Source organism: Temnothorax nylanderi, unplaced genomic scaffold (assembly GCF_030848795.1).
Source record: "Temnothorax nylanderi isolate EJ_2023f unplaced genomic scaffold, tnyl_v1.0 TNYL_tig0647_pilon, whole genome shotgun sequence".
In the NCBI taxonomy this organism is placed as follows: Eukaryota; Metazoa; Arthropoda; class Insecta; order Hymenoptera; family Formicidae; genus Temnothorax; species Temnothorax nylanderi.
Window position 1 is genome coordinate 20,094 of NW_027249709.1, and position 17,207 is coordinate 37,300.

General features: G+C 37.5%; 1 long non-coding RNA gene across 1 annotated transcript; it reads right to left on the reverse strand.

The window, feature by feature from the left end:
* Window positions 1-316: 316 nt before the first annotated feature.
* LOC139784583 (uncharacterized) lies at window positions 317-1,553 on the reverse strand. Its single transcript, XR_011721608.1, has 4 exons — window positions 1,298-1,553; window positions 871-972; window positions 539-625; window positions 317-393 (listed from the first exon to the last, which is right to left on the reverse strand). It is a non-coding gene; the product is annotated as an uncharacterized lncRNA (long non-coding RNA).
* Window positions 1,554-17,207: the final 15,654 nt, after the last annotated feature.

Consider the following 17,207-nt stretch of genomic DNA (forward strand, 5'->3'; position numbering starts at 1 on the left):
ATAAAATGAAAATCCAATATCAAATTTAAGCATTTGGAATTATATCTAGTGATTAACTCATTTTTTCTAAAACAAATTAGAAAAAAGTAAAGTAAAAAAATAAAAAATTATTAAGTTTTACATTATAATAATATTTAATCAATAGACAATATAGTTTATTTCTCTAATTATTTTTAACTTATTAAATTAAACAATTTATTAATGATAACCCAATAACTATCTCTAAATTAATAAAATAGTATGTAAAAAAAAATACAAAACAGTATTATAATAAGTATGTAAAATTTATAGAATTAAAAATTAATATGTAGATACCTTTTATATAAAAGTTCGATAATATTTTATTTTCTATTATGGTTGGAATCTGACGTTCTCTGAAGTGCGTTACTTGATCTAATTTTGAGAAAATATTACATAGTTAGTAGTTTTACAAATATTAGACACATTTAAAAATATACATTAAAGTTAAGACTTATTCGTAATAGTACTCTAATAGTTTTATAATAGATTTATTACTCTGTATTATTCATTTTCTTACTCGTTTTTCTGATAACTTTCGTCAAATAAATGTAAGGAATATTCATATTTAAATTATTCGCAATATTTTTAAGTACACCATAGTTTCCTGAAAAAGAATGAAAATATTGATAACATTTATATGTTTAAAAAATTAAATTACATTTTTGCACTTATAAAAAATTACTGGTTACAATAAAAGATACATTCCACTCAACACTACAAATGCTTCGAAGCACTTCTTTTCTCCTTTCTCTCAATAAAGAAAGAAGCAGAAGAAGGATGCTTCAAAGTGTTTGTAGCATCAAATGAACCGCAGCTGTGACAATTGTGTTTAAGTTAGAATATACGTACCATGCTTAGCTATTATAACGTCATGTTTCTTTTTTCTGTTTGTGCACACATAGTGCTTTCGATTTCTTTTTATTAAGAAATAATGTATTTTTGCCATGTTTTCTATAAAAAAAAACAGTGAATTTGCTTAAGGTAAATGTACCAATGCCGGGACGCTTAAGACCGATGTCTGGACACCTTTATTATTTCAGTTTTTAAGTAAGTATAACGCGAATTAAAATTAAAGACAAAACTATAATACGAAAAAAATACTTTTATTTATGATTCTTCGATTCGAATTTGCATTATAACTTATTTAAGAACTAAAATGATAAAAATGTCCAGACACAGGTACGTGTCCGGGCATTGGTACATTTACCTTAAATACAACAAACTTTGTATGCACATTGAAGACTATCATTACCTAACCTAAATTAAACTTTCTTACCTCAGCTTATCTAAATACAAAAAACGCAGAGAAACTTGATTCAATATTCAATATTTGGGTGCATTTGTTTACGCAAGGCTGCGTGCAGAAACATCACCCAAGTGCTAAAAATCCTACAGCATATGTTACGTGCACTATAAATTTTCAGCGCTCGGGTGATGTTTCTGCACGCAGCCCTGTGTAAACGAATGCACCCTTTATTCCGTCAAACAACGAAACGTTACGTTTACATACTAATAACGTCTACCTAATCTTTGATTTCCACGTATACGTTGCCGCGCTTTACAGTCATCAAATACAAAATGACATAGATGCATATGCATAGCATGAGAATGTTCAGACCAATGAGCATGCATTGTAAATTAAGGTCGGTATTCATAGTCGATTCGTATATTTAAGATCGTTTTAAGTATGGTCAGAGGCAGACTTGAGACATCGTCCAACCAATAAAATGTCAGTATTAGCATCTTAAACGTGAAATTTCATGGGCAGTGAAAAGCAGCAGCAGATCGTACTGATTTGCTACAAAATAGAGAAGTTCTCGAGTTTCTAGAACTTCTCTATTTTATAGCCAATCAGTACGATCTGCTGCTGCTTTTCACTGCTCATGAAATTTCACCTTAAGACATTACTTAAAACAATCTTGAAATAAGAATCTTGAAATAAGAATCTTGAATTAAGATCCGACTATGAATAACGGCTTAAGTGGTTCATATTGAACGTTCATTAGTTTAAACAGTCTTATGCTATACATATGCAGCTATTACATATACATTATTATTTGCTATTATATTATACACACGTTCAAACGCACACACACACGCACACACACGCGCACACACACTAGATATTAATATAACTAAAAATGGTGTGAAACATTGTAGTTAAAATCGTATTACAGTTATGTTTTTGCAATCTCATCAACAATGTATCCTGTCTAGCGAGGTGGTTATGAAACGACATCATCAAAAATCAGCTGACAGTAAAAATACCAAAATATTTGCAAGGTGCCGTGTACGTCGTCATTCCTGCACTTGGCGTAATAATCTGAGTACAGTAAAACTGGTGATAGAAATAACCTGCCGCAAAGTCAAACTGTGTTTCTTGGAGCTGAAATATCTTTTTTAGTGTTTATTGCAAATATTTCGACAACCGTTGAAGATATATAGATAATTTAAAACAGACTGTTTACATTGCAATCTGCTGTATTAAAATTGCCCGATTTTATTAATGCCAATTATGTATGTCAGTTTATTATAACAATATAGCGCATGGAAACATAAGGAAACGGGCGCCAGGCAACGTTTCAATGTCATAAAACGCTCATATCTTTGCAACCATAAATAACAAAAATATAATTCAAAAATATTTTTAGTTCGTATTTTGTTGTAATTGAACAACTCGATTTTGTTCATACCAATTACATATTTCCGTATATTAAGACGAAAAACTGCACGAGAATCTGGTGGAACGTCACGACCTTAGCTGTCGGTTTCTTCTCTCTTTATCGTTTCAAATAACAGAAATGTAGGTATAACTAGCATTAATAAAATCAGATAATTCCAATAGAGCAAAGTATAAACTAACAAGTGCTCTTTAAATCATCAAGAATAGACACTTTTCTTGCACAACAATATGATCTCAAGCAATCGATTCAGTCTACTAAGAAGTCGATCGATCCAGTTATTATTTTGATCTGATAAATGTGTATCTGCTCAATTCGACGGCACGCGTAAAGATACACGACGTGATTTCATGCTCATACGCTGATGTTTGGATTTAGCGCGCACACTATCGTGTTTCTTGAGGTTTTCTCTTTGTAGCTGAACTAATATAAGTTAAAAAAGCAAAAGTGTCGAGAAGATTTAAAATTACAAAAGAAAGGATTTTTCCAAGCATGTATGTATATAAGACACCTTTTTATCATTGAATATTTTTTAAACCGTTAAATGCCTGAGTAAATAGTAAAATACACAAACACGTGTATTATATATTTTTTCTGTTGCCCAATCCCTTAACAAATGTTTTGTGAAATTGGAAATTATTATATGTAGTTTTGTTATCATACTTAACAAAGTCACTGTCCCTAAAATAATAGTATATATAATTAAATAAGACAGGATTTCTTTGGTAACCTGTTAATTGATAGGTTTCCAAAATCCTTTCTTATATATGATTGAAGACAGTCCCCAAAGTAATCTTTTCTCATATACGATTACTTTGGGAACAGTCCTCAAAGTAATCTATTTGTGTATAAAATAATGAGGACGGGTCTCAAAGTAATCGTTTGTCCCCAAAGTAATCACTTTATATCAAATTTTGTCCTCATAATAATCGACTTGTATACATATAGATATACACACATATATTATTATAATAGAATTCTGCAAATCATTATTTTCAAAATTTAGAAATCATTGTTTACAGCTTTTTCCCATTGCCAATTTACAGCACCTTCTTTCATAAAATAATTAGTGAATCTCTCTCTATAGACGCGTGATAAATTGCTGGAAGACACATTGTTTGCTTGGTTTATTATACTTTGAATAGCAAGCGATGGTTGTTGTTTATCGGTTTCTGTACAATTTAAATATCTTCTATCTCTAGAATGCTTGACAAGTTCTTTAGTAATAATGAAATTATGTAAACATAGAGTGGCTAACACCATTATTTCAGCTTTCTTCACATATGTATTAATAGGTCTTCGGAAAATTCTTCAGCGTGCCACAAGGATGCCAAAAGCACTTTCAACAACTCTTCTTGCTCTGCTTTGACGGTAATTGTAAACCTTTTTTTTTAGGTCTAATTGTGAACGTCTTGGATAAGGACGCATCAGGTAAGGTGATAATGGATACGCTTCATCACCTATCAAAACGAATGGCAATTCATACTGGCCAACTTTAGAAGGTGGAGGTACACTTAAAGTATTTCCTTCAAGTCTTGCTTTTAATTCACTGTTAGCGAATACTCCTGCATCACTACATCGACCTTCCGCTCCTACATCAACCAAAATAAATCTGTAGCGTGCATCAGAAACAGCAGTAAGATTTATACTGTGAGTTTTTTTTGTAATTAAAGTATGTGGAACCGCTGTGAGGTGGAGCCTATAATTGCAATTTTCAATTATGTTATTGATATATATATATATAAACTCACTGAAATAAAGCATACAAGTAAAGCTTCATTAAACATTTACCTCTATCTGAATATGTTTCCCATCTATAGCTCCAATGCAATGGAGGAAATTCCACTTTGTTTGAAATTCTTCAGCAATTTTCGTCCATCCATCTTCGTCCGGTACAGGTATAACTGAATCTTTCAATTTTAACCATATTTCTTTGCAAGTTTCGGTAACAATTTTTGAGACAGTATTTGGTGCGACTCGAAAAGCATATTCAATAGACTTTATGCTATCTCCACTTGCTAAATATCTTATGCATATTTGCAGCCTTGTATGTGAAGCAATTGGTTCTCTAATATTGAATTGTTTTTCAATCCCAGGACCTACTATTAATAGTAGATCTTCAAAGATGCTACTATCCATTCTTAAATAATTAAAATATAGTGAGGGATCTGTCACTCGTAACACATCAACTAAATTGTCACTATCTCCTTGAAGGAAACGCTGCTGAATTGAATAAATAGGCCTGACCCACATTCTTCTTTTGGATTTCTCTTTTGACAATGTTGTATACAGTAATAATCATTTCGCTAAAGCTAATCTTATTTTTTCCTTTCGATAACGGAGCATTGGAGTTCTCTCTCTCTCTCATGTATACTCTCATTAAAACTTTAATAGACTTCAACCATCATTATTTTGGTTTCCATATTCACACAAAAAAAACGTCTTAAAGTTTTAGCAAAAAACGTCAACAATACTGTATGGCATGTATGATCGAGACCAACAGTACTGTGCCGAGGCTGCATCACGCATTCCGCATTCCGCAAGTCTTTGACCGGCCTGTTCCCATGGTGCAGAAAAATGACCAAAAATGCGTCAATGCAGTTCAAAAATTTAAAAATATTGTTTTCAACTTTTTCATTTTCAATATAAAATTTCATTTAATGTTATATTAATAATTATTATTGCTATTACAAAGATTATTTTTTATAAAAACGTTTGAATTATTTTAATAAAATGTTTATTATATCAATTATTTTCATTCCGGATGCGTCATTGCTTGTCTATGACGCACCATGTGCACAGGGCGGGAGACATTTGCAGAATGCGTTGATGCGGCATAGCTCTGATTGGCGTGTCTATGACGCATTCTCTATTCCGCACTTCCATTCCGCACCATGGGATTTCAGCCTAAAAGAAAAAATAATCCCGTTGTTAGAGAGTGTGAAAGGCCTGCTTTAGCACTTAAAAGTTTTTTCAAACGCATAATGAATAATTGGTTCTAATAGTGAATATATACTTAAAACTGTTTGAAAATTTGTAAGAAGTCTAGGTAGTAAAATTAGGATTTCACACACTCTCACTATTAATGTACTCTGGTAAAATGAGCCTAATGAAAACTTATTTCATCTAAAATGCTATTCAGCTTTTATTGAGACGCACCACAAAAAAGAAAAAAGAAACTGATAAATAAATGGTCACGCTATTTAAGCATCTACATCAATTTTCTTATTAAAACAAAAATAAAAGGTAAATATTTTTTAGCGACAATAGACAAATAATTTTTATATGTTTAAAGGTAATATTTTTTTGTATTTTTTAATGGAAAATATGTGTTTATAAATTGATATATTTATAAAAATTTATAAAAACAACTGGATTAATGAAATTAATCCTTAAAGTATAGTACTTTTTTCTATTAATAATTAATATTTTTTTCTTTACTTTATACACAGTTAAAGAACTCTTTAACAGTAAAAAAATAGTTAAAAAATTAATTTGTAATATAGTTGCGTTTACATGTTGTCACGACTTTTTCACTCCCGGAGCGGTCCGGGACGTGTGCCGGATCAAAAGGGGAAAGGAGAGCAGGATGGTAGGCCTCCCCGGTGATTCTCTCGCACCTCCGACACTCCACGAAAAGATTCTAATGTTGGGCGCCAGACGCGTAAATTCGCGTCCGCGAAATCGCGAGAAACCAAAAACGAGACGCAAAACGAAATGAGTCGGTGTGCGAGGGAATGGCTAGCTCGACCTAATAGCAGGGCGGGGTTGATGAAGGGCAGCGCGGTATTCGGCGGGGTGACGCAAAATAATCAAGATCACGAACTCAAGCGGTTAACAGATAAAAGATAACATTTATTCGGTAGAAATTTCTGGATGGAACAGTAAGTGCCAATGTGGCTTTCAAAACAAAAGCAAATAGCAGGTGGTAGATAACGCGGGCGTCAAATTTCGAATACAAAATATGATAACGCGGACGCCAGAAATAAACGGAAAATTACGTTAACTCAGTAAACGCGCGGAAGGCGCAGCAAGAGAACGTGTGAGGAAAACTAAACTTACAAAATCATCGAGATCATATAATTTCACAGCTAATAATAGTAGAAAAGTTCGCGGACAAATAACATAGAATATCGGTACAAATTACGACGGACTACGACATAACGGAAATAAACGCGAAATAATAGCGCGAAATACCGCGAAATGATAATGCGCCACGCTTGGAGCGCGTGAACGCAAGTTACCAAACCCGTGCCGGGATTCTGTCGCCATAAGAATCTTACTCTAACGCAAGTAATAATCTCAATCTAACGCAGGGAATAATCTTAAACTAACGCAAAGAGTAATCTTAAACTAACGCAAAGAATAATCTTAAACTAACGCACCGAACGCGACGCGAGTAATGTCCCAACGCAAGAAGGAACGAACGCAACATGTGATATCGCCAGGGATATCCTCACGCGAAGAATAAGGCGCCGGGGCGCTTGACGTAACGCGAAATACTAAACTGACGCGAGAAAATAGACGGAATTACCGCGACCAATGCTATAACTAACGCGAAATGACCGATTTATCCTAACGCACGAAACGGAGAATACGCAAGTGATTCTGATCGAACGCAACACCCGCGATCGTCAGCAATCGTCCAACGCGAAAAATGATGCGCCGAGACACTCGGCATAACGCGAAATACTCGAATTAACGCGAGAAAGATTACGGAATTACCGCGAGTAATAACGAGACGCAACCTTAGGTCGACGCGGATGGTATCTTAAGGCGGACCACATCCTACCGCGAATAATACGAACGCGAATCGTAAGTAACGCAATTAAACCAACGCGAATATCCCTCTGACGCCGTTAATATCGCGTGCAGAATCTAAGATTCGACCGGGCGCAATACTACGCATAACGAGACACGCGGTCGTGAACGTGAAGGGCGCGAGAAATGGCGTATTCGCGATATCGAACGTCGTCATCGACGCGCCTACCGCGATCTCCAGAGGTTCGTAGATTTCGATCGCGATCCCACGGCCACGAGACCATTCCGGTGCCCCTCGCTCTCGCTATCGATCGCTAAATACGCCTTGTCGGCGAATACGCTAATTATCGCGAATTTTCCCGAGCGAGAGCGCGACCCGGGGAGCGGTGTCGTGGCTTTACATAAAACGTTACCGAGGCAACCTCACCGTAGGCAGATTCTCTCCCGAGGGTCCTCGCCGTCGTCCCAAGGGTCGAAAGAGAGCCGCCGGACGTCGTACTCAGCTTCTAGGTGCGACTTAACGCGAACAGAATATCGCGACTTGATTGTGACGTGCGTCGGTTTGCGAGGACGATCCACGAATGCTCCCGAAATTTCGCTCGATGGCGGAATCGATAGCGCACCCCACCCCGGGCGTACGCGGCCCGCGACGTTGGAGCGCGGACCAATGAGGGGTGAGCTCGCAGGCTCGCGGCGGATTCGTGCGTAGGGCCGTGAATTACGGCTTTCCGCAGGGCGCTCAACGGCCCTTCGCTCGCGCGGCAATTTTTCCGGGATTCTTCCCGGCGGCGGACGGGACGTGTCTGCCTCCGTATTCCTCCTTTTCGGTTCGGGAATGGTGGCCACCTATCCCGGAATCCGGTCAGCAGTGTGAGGAGGGCAGATTAGCGGATTTAGCCCCGGCGTCCCGGGGCCCTGCCATTATGGGTCCGCCCGCCGCTGTGTCACGCGCCGCGCGCGTGTTTTCCTGCGCTCCGTCGCTCTCGGCGGCCCGCGAGTCGCTTCGATCCGCTTGCCGTCGTCCGATCTCTCGCCGTTATCTTTCTCGTCGACTCCGTTTTCCGCGATCCTCTGCATCCTCTCAGGAAACTCCGGTCTTCGGCTCAGTGAGGCGCCACGCAAATGATACAAAATAAAACAAAAAGGATCAGAATATGCAACGCGATTATAATATGCCCCTGGAGATCTCGCATCGATTCGTTGAACCGTCCTCGGGCGTGAAAAAGGTCGCGAAACCCGCGCCTTGTGACGGCGGCGGGGCGCTGCAACTATGCAGCGAAACTGCAACGTCACAATGTAAAATATAAGACATTGAATTAAATAATAAATTTTAAACATTTCTTAGCATGGATAATTATAAAAAATAATAAACATTTTAAATTAACATTCCAGATCTTAACATTCTAGATTTTTTAAAACAAAGTCTTTCAACAAATAAACATAAAAAATTAGAAAACAATATATTCTAAAAGTCACTATTTAAAAATTAAAAACACGTTAATAATAATAATGTTAAAAATGTTTTGCAGAAGAAGAAGAAAATCAAAGAAAACTTTAATGTACATCGCCCAATTCATCAGCCTCTTCACATAGTCGTTCTTCACAAAGCAGTAATTCAAATTCCAATGAATCATCAGATAGTGATTAAGTTTAGTGATTAAGTTTAGTGTTACCAATGTTAAAATGAGTGTAACCCTCGGTTGTCACACCGGGTCAAAATGACCCCAACCAATTTTCAAACAGCTACATGCTGTTCAAAAACTAACAGTTTAAGTGAATTGCAAAAAAATCTAGAATTAAGTTTAAACATTGTAGAATGTATCCATATTATAAAGAATTAACTTTTTGAGTGGCATTATGCTCAAAAAATTCTTTTAAAAAATGTTTAAAGAAGAGATGTGACAACCAAGAATTAATGTTATCATAACGTATATCTAAGTTGTTTACGTTATATGCTATTTATTTTATTATATTAGTTGCTTTCCATTTACACTCAAGTGATCTGAGTCACTCTGTTATGTGAGTATTTTACACTCAGGTAAGATATGTCATTTTGTATTTACCTGCTTATTTTGATGACAAAGCTATTGCATAATAATACAGGTTTATAGCCTCATTTTTAATGTGAGTCTATTAGATTCATCAAAGCACATGGTCTCGATTGTGGATAAATACTCAGTTGAATCTCACTTGTCAGTATGCAAAAAGAACGTGCATTCAACTGAGTTATGACGTCACAAGTGAGAATTATTTGAGTTGATGTAAATGGAAAGCAACTATTATTATATGTTTGCCAGTTTGGTCGAACAAAACTCCTGTGCTAATTGTTAATTATTTGCTGGCGACTCAACTTCTCAGTTTTATTATTATATGTGATATACTCATTTATATACTTAAAAAGTTGGACTTTCGGTCAAGGTAGGTAAGCTGGTAGTTAAACCGAAGCAAAGTGTAGAGGTATTAAGTGTTTTTTCTGCCGTGGAACCTCCCCCTCGGGGGAAATATCTGTTTCAGATCAGAGTGAGAAAAGAACTGAGCATAACATATAGCAGTTCAACCGAAATATAGACACCAGACGGTTCTGGAGCTGAATTACACATCCCAATCTCAAAGTAACCTTAAAGTGCCAGGTGGTTGGTATGTTCGAAGTCAGGCCGACATTCATTAAGATATACGCGAGAAGGAAATGACGTAGAAGTGTATGCGCAAAGGAGATGACCGTGAGAGAGCCAACTGCGAGCGAGATTTAGCACGTGAGCAATCCGAAAGATCAAACTTCCGAAGTGAGTTCGTAATCTTGCATGGAGAGTGGAAGAAGCGGTGAGAGGGGAGAGGAAAGACAAGAGCGGAGCGTGGAGGAACAAACCGAAGAAGTTTCGGCGGAGCAGCGAACTGAGTGGTGGCTGCTAAAACACGCGTCAGTAAGCGGCATCAAAAGTGGAAAGAGAGAAACTGACACAACCAAAGGAAACAGGCGAGGAAGAAAGACGAACGCAGAGAGGCTGGGAAGGGAGAGGAAAAGTAGTACTAGCAGTACGATTTCGATAGCGTCGTTGTGGAAGAGGGGTAGAAAGAGTGAGTCGGACGAGAGTGAAGAGGAAGGAGAGAGGACGCAGCAGAAACTAAAAAGGAAAAGAGAGATAGAAGTTAAGGGAAAAGATACAAGCATAAAAGAAATTAAAAAAGAGGATAAAGCTAACAAAGAAGATAGTGAAAAAGATCATAAAATGGAAGAAATTAAGATACTACTTGAACAGCACAGGAAATCGATAATAGACGAAATGATCGAGGAGCTAAACAGAAATAAGGAGGATGCAGAGAAGATGTTTGAGGAGTTCAAGAAGGAATGCAGAGAAAGAGAAGAGAGAATGACAAACGAAAATAATGAATTAAAACGGAAAGTTGATGTTCTAGAAAGAAGATGTGAAGCTGCCGAGAAGAAGGAAAAAAAGAAGAATGTTATAATAAAAGGTGCGAGCGGTAGAAAAGAGAACGTAAGAAAGGTAGTAAAAGATGTGTTTAAAGAAATGGGGTGCGTAGGTTACGAAAAAGGAATAGAGGACGTGTTCGAGATAGGAAAAGGGAAGGAAAAAGCAATTTTAGTAAAAATGGAAAGGTATGATGACAAGAGGAAACTAATGGAGAAGAGGTTGAATCTGAAAGGATCAGGGATTTTTGTTGGTGATGATCTAACTTTAAAAGAAAGAATGAGACAGAAGGAAATAAGAGCATGGGCGAAGAATGAGAGGGAGAGAGGCGCGACGGTTAAAATAGGATACAATAGAGCATTTAAGGACGGAACAGAGTATGTATGGAATGATGAATGCGGTGAGATGAAAGTAGGGAGATTTCGGGGGGGACAAGTGGATAGAAGCTAAGAAGAGAATGAAGGATGGTGGTCTGGATGAGAGAGGGATAAGAATGATTGTGTGGAATGTTGCTGGAGTAAAGAGTAAGGATGAGGAATTTTGGAAATATTTAAACAATTTTGACATAATAGGCTTAACCGAAACCTGGTTAGAGGAGAAAGATTGGGAGAACTGGCGTGAGAGAATGCCGAGCGGATGGAGATGGATAAGTCAGTGTGCGAGGAGGGAAAACAAGAGGGGAAGAGCGATGGGGGGTATAATCACCGGGGTGAGAGAGAAGTTAGAGGAGGAGGAATATGTGGATACAGCAGAAGGCATGCAAGAAAGAAGAATTATAGTAGGAGGGGAGCGATGGAGAATAATGACAATCTATAACAGAGGAGGCGGCGAAGAACTAATTGAGAATTTAAAGAAAACAGTGAAAGAAAAAGAAGAAGAAATACTATTAATATGCGGTGACTTCAACGCGAGAATAGGAAGTGAAGGAGAAACACTATGGACAGAGCATGATAAAGATGGAAATAAGAGAAGCTCCAAAGATAGAATGATAAACAAGCAGGTAGAGACCTATTGAAGACGGTCGAAGACAGAGGATGGATGGTGTTGAATGGAGAAAAATACGGTGACGAAGATGGCGAGTGGACCTATGAAAAAAATGGAAATAGATCGGTAATAGATCTAGGAATCGCGAACATAGAAGCATGGGACAGAATAGAGAAATTTAAGGTGCAATGTAGGACAGATTCCGACCACCAACCAATAACAATAAGAATAAGAGGGGAAAAAGAAGAAAGGAGAACGGGAAGTGAAGAAAAAGAAGAGTTGCAGGACTGGTCTGACGAGGGTAAGAAAGCATTTAAAGCAAGCATAGAAAGGGCAGAATGGACGGTTACGAGCAATGTGGAAGAAAAATGGAGGGAAATGAAGGTCAATATAGGAAATGCAACAAAAAAGAAAAAGAAAGGAACAGGAAGAAAGATAGGATGGAGTCCGTGGTGGGACAACGAGTGTAAGAAGATAAAAAAAGAGCTAAACAAACAAAGAAAGAAAATAAATGGAGGAGAAGAGGAGAAGAAAAGATGGAAAGAAATGAAACACTGCTATAAGTCGTTATGCTTAAAGAAGAAAGAAGAGTGGAAGAGGATGGAGGAGAGAGAAATCGAAGAGATAAAAACAGAAAAACAAGCATGGGACTTTATAAATAGGGGAAGGAGGAAAAGAGAAAAAGTATGCAAGCAAATTGAGTTGAAGGAGTGGAAAGAATATTTCATGAAAAACCTAGAAGGAAGTGAAGTAAATCATGGCGGAATGGAAGCAAGAAATAAAGAAGAAAGAGATGCAATTAAACTGACGATCAAAGAGATATTAAACGAAGTAAAGAAGTTAAAGAATGGTAAGGCAGCAGGAGAAGACGGAATAAGAAACGAAGTATGGAAAAGTGGAGATGTCAACCTATTTAAAAATGCCACTGAACTGATCAAGATGATATGGGAAGGAAAAGGTTTTCCAGAAGATTGGAGAATGGGGGTGATAATTCCGATACGAAAGAAAGGAGACAGAAAAAAGGTAGAAAATTACAGAGGGGTAGTACTTACGAGCACGTTATACAAGATATATGCGAACTGCCTAAATACAAAGATTGTAAAGGAGCTGGATGAAAAGGATGGATGGAGTAGAACACAGGCAGGTTTTAGGAAAGGAAGAGGAACAATAGAGAATATAAAAATATTAAAACATGTAATAGGAAAGAGGATCAAAAGAAAAGGAGGAAAATTGTTTGCTTTATTCGCTGATCTGAAAGCAGCTTTCGACAGATTAAATAGAGAAGAAATATGGGAGATGATGGAAAAGAGAGGAATAAGTAAAGGGCTAATCGATAGAGTGAAAGAAATTTATAGCGAAACTAGATACAGAGTGAAGATAGGCAATAAAGAAACGGAGGAATTTTGGGCTGTAAAATAAATGAGGCAGGGATGTCCAATTAGCGCGACATTATTCAACATATATATTTCAGACATAGAAGAAAAGATGAAGAAAAATCCTGGTGGAGTGAAGATCGGAAAGGAAAGGATATGGTCGCTAGAATATGCAGATGACATAGTACTTGTTGCAGAAAATGAAGATATGATGAATATCATGATGAAGGTGTTCTACAGGTACATAAAAAGGAAGAAACTAGAGCTAAGTACAGAAAAATCAAAAATAATCGTATTCAGGAAGGGAAGCGGCAAAGAGAGGAAGAGAGAATGGTGGTGGGGAGATATGAGAATTGAGGAGACAAAAGAAATTAATTACTTAGGGTATAAAATATGCAGAAACAATAATGACGAGATGCACATAAAAGATAGAATAAGGAAAGGAAAAATTGCGATGGCATGGATATGGAGCTATGGAGAAAGGAAGTTTAACGCGGATATAATATGGAGAATGAAACTGTTCGATAGAATAATAAAACCAATAATGTTATATGGAGTAGAGATATGGGGATACAGAGAAAGGAAGGAGGTAGAGGTAGTTCAAGAAAGGTACATAAGGTGGATTTTAGGCTTACAAAGATCTACCCCGGGGTATGTGGTGAGAGAAGAAATGAAAAGAGAGAAGATAAGAATCGTAGCGGGAAGAAGAGCGGCAAAATATGAAGAGAAAATGAGAAATGATAACGGAAATGTAATTCTAAGAAAATGCTGGAAGGAGAGAAAGGAGGAAGAAAGCAGGGAAGATATACAAAATTGGTCGACAGAAAGTAAAGAGAGAAGAGAGTACATACAGAGATGCGGCATGAGCGAGGAAGAACTGATAAGGATAGGAGATGAAGGTATTGATTGTATGGTGACAAGAGACAGAGAAGTAGATATGCAGGAGAGAGCCGAAAAAATTGAAAACTCAAAAGCGTGTAAGAATTATAAAGATGTCAAAATAGAATGGTTGCCTAGATATATCAAAGATGGGGTCAGAAAAGGGAAGGAAAATATAAGCCTATTAGCGAGAATGAGGTGTGGAAATGAGACAAAAGGGAATATGTATTGGATGGATGAGGAATGGAGAAAATGTAGATTATGCGGGAAAGAAAACGAAGATATGCGACATGTAAGTACGAGATGTGAAAAAGTGGAGAGTTGGAAAGGAAGAATGGCTGATATGTTGAGCGACGATGGAGCAGGGTATGGATGGATGAAAAGTTTGAAAGAGAAAAGATTAGAAGTGGAGAAGGAAAAGAGTATAGTTCAAATGTAAAATTTAATATATGTATTGTTTGATTAGTTTATACTATCAGGATCGCAGGATCGTAACAACAAAATGTAAAAACCGGAAACAAGATTTTGACAAATGTATAGTCGTGTAAAGTCTGGCAGTCTAAACTGCTATGTAAGCACCAGAAGGTGAAGCATTAATCTATATATATAAAGGAAGATGTCCTGACTCATTCACTCACTCATCAACGCCCAGCCCAAACCCCTGAACCGAATTTTCACCGAAAGTATATAAAATAGAGGTAGAATTTTCCGGGAAGTGCCACTATGTGTATAGTTTTTTGTTACCGATTTCCTGGAAACCGGTTTTTTTAATTTTTCTAATTTTTCGGGAAATAATTCACCGAATCTCAAAGAATTATAGATCAAATTTCTACCAAAAGTATATAAAATAGGGGTAGAATTTTCCGGGGAGTGCCAATATGTGTATAGTTTTTTGTTACCGATTTTCTGGAAACCGGTTTTTCTAATTTTTCGGAAAATAATTGACCGAATCTTAAAAAATTATAGGTCAAACAGGGGTAGAATTTTCCGGGAAGTGCTATAAAGTGTATAATTTTTCGTTACCGATCTTTTTGGAAACCGGTTTTTTTAATTTTTCCAATTTTTCGGGAAATAATCGAGAGAGGGAGAGAGGGAGAGAGGGAGGGAGGAAGGGAGGGAGGAAGAGAGAGAGAGAGAGAGGGAGAGGGAGAGGGAGAGGGAGAGGGAGAGGGAGAGGGAGAGGGAGAGGGAGAGGGAGAGGGAGAGGGAGAGGGAGAGGAGAGGGAGAGGGAGAGGGAGAGGGAGAGGGAAGGGAGAGGGAGAGGGAGAGGGAGGGAGAGGGAGAGGGAGAGGGAGAGGGAGGGAGAGGGAGAGGGAGAGGGAGAGGGAGAGGGAGAGGGAGAGGGAGAGGGAGAGGGAGGGAGAGGGAGAGGGAGAGGGAGAGGGAGAGGGAGAGGGAGAGGGAGAGGGAGAGGGAGAGGGAGAGGAGAGGGGAGAGAGGAGAGGGAGAGGGAGAGGGAGAGGGAGAGGGAGAGGGAGAGGGAGAGGAGGAGAGGAGAGGGAGAGGAGAGAGAGAGAGAGAGAGAGAGAGAGAGAGAGAGAGAGAGAGAGAGAGAGAGAGAGAGAGAGAGAGAGAGAGAGAGAGAGAGAGAGAGAGAGAGAGAGATTATTTGTGTGTCTTATTACATATGTCCTCCGGGGCGAAGCCCTTATTACATATGTTCTCCGGGGCGAAGCCCTTATTACATATGTTCTCCGGGGCGAAGCCCGGGTAACTAGCTAGTAAATATATATACTTAAAAAGTTGACTCAAATAAAATTATAGACAATATAATAAAATTATAGACAATATAAAAATAAAATTATAGACAATATAATTTATTACAGTATTGATTTTTTATTTAGAACCACTTATTTTGCTTAAATCATGTTTTACATGCATAAGTTACGACAAAGAAGCAATTAAACAAACTTTGTAGTTCCTATATAACTTTATCCAGATTTCAGAAAAAAATGTGTTTCTCAGCATTACGTAATTTTTTAAATTACGTGATTTTTAAAATCACGTACCGATTTGGAACAATCCGTTACGTGATTAATTATGTCATTAATTACGTAATTTCGTTACGTGATTTCGTGATGTAATTTCATGACGTGATTTCGTGACGTGATTTTTTTCAGTAGGGTTATTTTATTTGTGAGAGATACCACATTATTTGGTTCTGTACATGTCAATATAGTTTCTTTAATTTAATCTTTTTGACAGGAGTTCGTCCACATGGTTCAGAAAGGCGTTTTCAATATTATGACAGTCCGTGGTAACGTCACTTTGTTTGACTGCATAAAGCGATTCATGCTGCCGTCGGCAGAATTATGCGAGTGGTCGATTTCCACTTCGAAGTACTTTTTTATTTTTCCTAATAGACTCTCAAATGGAAAGGCTGTATAATTACTTAAGGAACACTTCATGTTTTTGACATCATCAGCTAGGTGAGTAAGACTATGAATATTTAAAACTATACTTTGAGTATTATAATATTGTTTTGTAAGCATAACAAAATGGCTCAAATAAACTTTTGCTTGAGAATTATATTTTAAACATAGGTTATCTGAGCTCAGGATCCTACATGCAGCATGAAGAAGGAGAAAATGATTATAATATCTCTTTTCCAATATTGGCTGCAAAACAACAGGACCAACATAAAGCAAATACAATCTGTACTCCGTTGCTTTTCGCTTGGCAATATCTGATATTGATCTTGTTGTTCGTTGAAAATCTACTGGTATTTGTGATTGTAATCTAACTAAACTTTGTGTGACAACTGACGTTTTTTACTTTGACTCAGTTTTGTAGCTAGATTTCCTTCCAACCAAAAATCAAGCATCATTTTTTTCATGACACCTAAGCAACCTTGGTGCATGAAATCAAGAACAAATTGTTTTATCATATCGATCGGAGGTTCTAAACGAAGAAGTGGAGAGATGCTGACGTGATGCTCAGTCTTCTTGTGCTCTAAATGATTTATCGGTTCGTTTATCACAGGTTATAGAGGGATAAACAGTTCGATTTTGACAACGTTGTCCAGGAACTAAGCATCGTTCACATGCGTTATATCCTCCATGACCTTTTATGCATTTAA